This window comes from Lactuca virosa, chromosome 4 (genome assembly GCF_052849685.1).
Source record: "Lactuca virosa cultivar CGN04683 chromosome 4, Lactuca_virosa_CGN04683_v6, whole genome shotgun sequence".
Lineage (NCBI taxonomy): Eukaryota > Viridiplantae > Streptophyta > Magnoliopsida > Asterales > Asteraceae > Lactuca > Lactuca virosa.
Window position 1 is genome coordinate 519051995 of NC_136429.1, and position 4245 is coordinate 519056239.

Genomic DNA, 4245 nt, shown 5'->3' on the forward strand with positions numbered 1-4245 from the left:
CAAATCACCACTTATCAAGTGAGTTCATACCCCTATAATATACCTTTTTAAATGGTTTTAAATGCTTTATAAGGGGGGGGGGGGGGGGAATACAAGTTGAACACAATCATATTGTGTTAATAATTCATGTGATATCAATCGCATAAAAGTTCTTCTTATGCTTTTAAATATGGACTTTAAAATAAAGGATTACCAATTGTTTCCAGAATATAATTGAAGTCATATAAATTCTTCTAGAATAACGTTAAACTCTTTTAAATGTTTTTATAACTATTTAAACTTATAATTGCCAAAATCATGTTTATATATGTATAAATATATAAATAAGAATTGAAGGGCTTAGGACTAATGAATTATCTTGTTTCCTTTTCCTTGTTTGGATGTGGAATTAAGGTGGTGTTATTTGCCCGAAGGTCGTTTCCTTCTTAATTATATATATATATATATATATATATATATATATATATATATATATATATATATATATATATATATATATATAATACATATATGAATATAAAAGGTTACTTCATTCGGTATCATTACCTTTGTATCATGCTGAACAAAGGTGTTCATCCATAAGAAATCATGCTAATCAAATAGAACATATAAATTATAATAAGTATAATTTATGGGTCAATTCTCAATATCAATCATCTTAAACTCGTAATCTCGTTGAAACAATAAATTTGTGAGACACTTCATGGTGTACTTGTCTAAGTACGACCTGGAGTCCTGACTTATTAACCAGAATCTCCAGGAGGGAGAGCGTGAATTTGTGTATCGATCTATACGGGACTGACAATCCCGCACCTTTACTGTTCGCTACAGTTTGGCCGGCATGCCTAGGGTGACAAATGTCATATCGTTTCCGACGCCTGAAGAACGTCGCAGCAGGCACATCAGTCATATTAGTATGGTTAATAGAACTCACATGGATAATACAACGATTAATTTACTTAGTAATATACTTTTTTTAAAACAGTAAGAAAAGATAATACATCATACCGGGTTTGCATTAACAGGGGTACAAATACAACGTACCAGGGTTAGCAAATCACGGGGTAATAATAAAAACTGAATTAGAAACTGTAGAACGAATATAACTAAGAATACTTTTACAAATGGAACAGTTTATAGGATTAAACTACTTTTACAAATGGAACGGTTTATGGGATTAAACAACTTTTACAAATGGAACGGTTTTATGGGGATTTAAAACTACTTATCAGATGGAACCTAGTCATTCACTCTCCTTAAACTAGTATAACATAAAGGACCTTTAGTGTCTAATTCTATAATTCCTTAGTTTATACATCAGAGTTATATATAAATAATATCTGGTTGACAGTGAAATGTGTGACTTCCGCCTTACTTCATGTTCCTTGTTTGGTTGTGGGCTTAGGGCAGATTCACCCATTTAACTGTCCATTCGATATTAGGTTATATATAACTAGTATAAACTAAGTAATTGTAGAAGGGAACTATTGAGGTTATCATTTTATCACATCAGGAAATATAGGATTTTCTGGAGGAACCAGCGAACTTTTCCAAAGAACTTAGAGTATACTTTAAAGAACTAAAATACTTATGAACTCACCAGCTTAAATGCTGATCTACTCTTTCAAAATAACTTGTATTCTCAGGAAATCCAGTAGACAGGTACACTCCCGAAGCTTTTGAGAAGACTACCTAGTACCGTACTGCGACTCTTGTCTTCTACTGTACCTACTTTGATGTTTGAATATGTAATGTTTAAACATTGATGTAAAACCTACACTTATTAATGCAATGGTTGGTTGTACTTTGATTACTATATTGCATGTGTTGTGATACTTACATGAACTCCTCCGCCCCCGAAGGTTTCCGTCGTTCAGGTTTGGGGGTGTGACATGCACTCACTTGTTAAGGTGGTTATTCCGAACTCAGACAGCGTTTCGCTTCTTAAAATAATTTCCTTTGACAAAACCTAGTATTATTACTACTAGATTTTAGTCTAATATTCACCGTGACTAATTATTAGTCTTAGTATTATTATTATTATTATTATTATTATTATTATTATTATTATTATTATTATTATTATTATTATTATTATTATTATTATTATTATATAAGCGTTAAACAATATTTCTCAACTACTATGTACAGACAATGGCCAGACATGAAACACTGGAGGGCAGTACCATTTTAGCATTTAAGCCGTTCTGAAATCCAACAATCCAGGCGGCCCTTCAAACCGGATTCCCTTACCGCGAGTAGTTAAAAAGGCATTATAACGACACTTATATAAGTCATAATACTAGCCTAAATAATTAATATAAGTTCATAATAACATTACTAAATTTAAATATAAGCTATACTTAAGCTAGGGTAAGCGTATCTCACTTACAACGGGTTTTGTTAAAAACTAGGCTCTTCGGGGGCAGAGCTTCCCAAGCTGAAAAGCTCTTTTTCTCGGAGCCTTCGGGGGCTCCGAAGCTTTCTTCTAGCACTATGGAAGTTTACTAGGGCTTGGGCGTGTTTAGGAGGGTTAGAGAGAGAGAGAGAGTAGAAAGAGAAAGAATGAGGTTTAAGGTGTGAGGAATAAGACACCCTCACACCTCTATTTATAGCTGCTGGAGCTTCGGTACCCTAGGCGTACTCTTCGGAGTACGCAGGGCGTTCCTCGGTACGCTGGACGTACCTGCGGACACTGGGTGTTCCGAAGGGTAGGTGTCCGAAAGCTGCTGGGGCTACGTGGCCGATCCGAGACCAAGAGATGCGAGATCGTGGGGCGTACTCTTCTACACGGGGTGTTCCCTCGGACAGCCTTCGCAATTAACACACCCGTCGGCTAATTTTGAATCTATTTTTAAAGTTATATTTTTAACAGGATGGGACAGGAAAAGACCGTTAAAAATTCATAACTTTGTCATTCGACGTCCGTTTTCGTCTGTCTTTTTACCATTGAGCTACTATTAACGAGATCTTCGATTCTCGTTTAGGTTGCGTCGGAAAAAATCGGACGATCTAATATTCGAACTCCGGGCTGCATACTGTTAAGCCGAATCTTGGAAAAATCATAACTTTCTCATATAAAGTTAGATTTGGGCGTTCTTTTTATGCACACTCTTGGTTTAACATATACTACGACTTTCATTTAGATCGCTAAGGCTAAAAGTACTATATTGTAAACTCACTTTCTACGTCACACAGCGTCGTGCCGGTTTTGTCGCGAAACTTCAACATGTCATAACTTCTTCGTTATAACTCGGATTTCGGATATCTTTATATCTCCGGAATCCTTGTTACGATCACTACAACTTTCTTCATAGATATTGGTCTCGTCTATTATTTTATTTTTGACGCTTATTTTCATTCTTAATTTATTATATCTATATAAACAAGTTTAATGCACATAATTCACATAATACTCAAATAATTTGTTTTTATTACTTCAGAATTGATTACAATTGTTGACCCTAACTATTACATCATCTTTAATGCTTATCCTGATGCTTATCCTGAAAGACGGGCGTTACAGAACTCCTATTAACTAGATCTTCAACTCTCCTTTAGATTGTTTAGGCTAACAATCAACCGATACAAATTTTGATTTCTGCGCTAACATAGCTGTGCTGAAACTTCGAAAAATCATAACTTCCTCTTATGAAGTTAGATTTAGACGTTCTTTATATGCACACTCTCACTTTTATGATTTTTTTTTTCTTCATTTAAGCCATTATCGACCTTCCAAAATTGGTTACCATGTTTAATTGGCTTACATGGACCAATTTTAATAAGGTGACATCTGATGTGATAAAGGAAATGTCCACGTAAGCATATACTAATGGACACTTTTTTGACACTTTAACACTCTTATATGAACATTTCTATTGCGACATCATTAAAAATTGTCCATGTAAGCAAATCAAATCTATTAACCGGTTTTTTTAGGTCAATCCTGTATGAAATGGAAAATTTCTTTTATAAACTTACTTTTATGTAAAAAAATTCATAATGGCTTTTTAGGTAAAATGTTGATAATGTAATGGCTTTTCTGTAATTTGTCCTTTTAAAAAAATGAAATAAGATTTTATTAACTCATCAAACACTTGATGGAAATTTAACTTGTATAAAATTTTATTTTGAAAGTATTACATGCATATTTGTGTTGTAAATGACAGGAATATGGAACTCATATTATTTCCACTGTTCCAACTGTACCATATATATTTAAGTATTCAGACGGGAAGTTTGAAT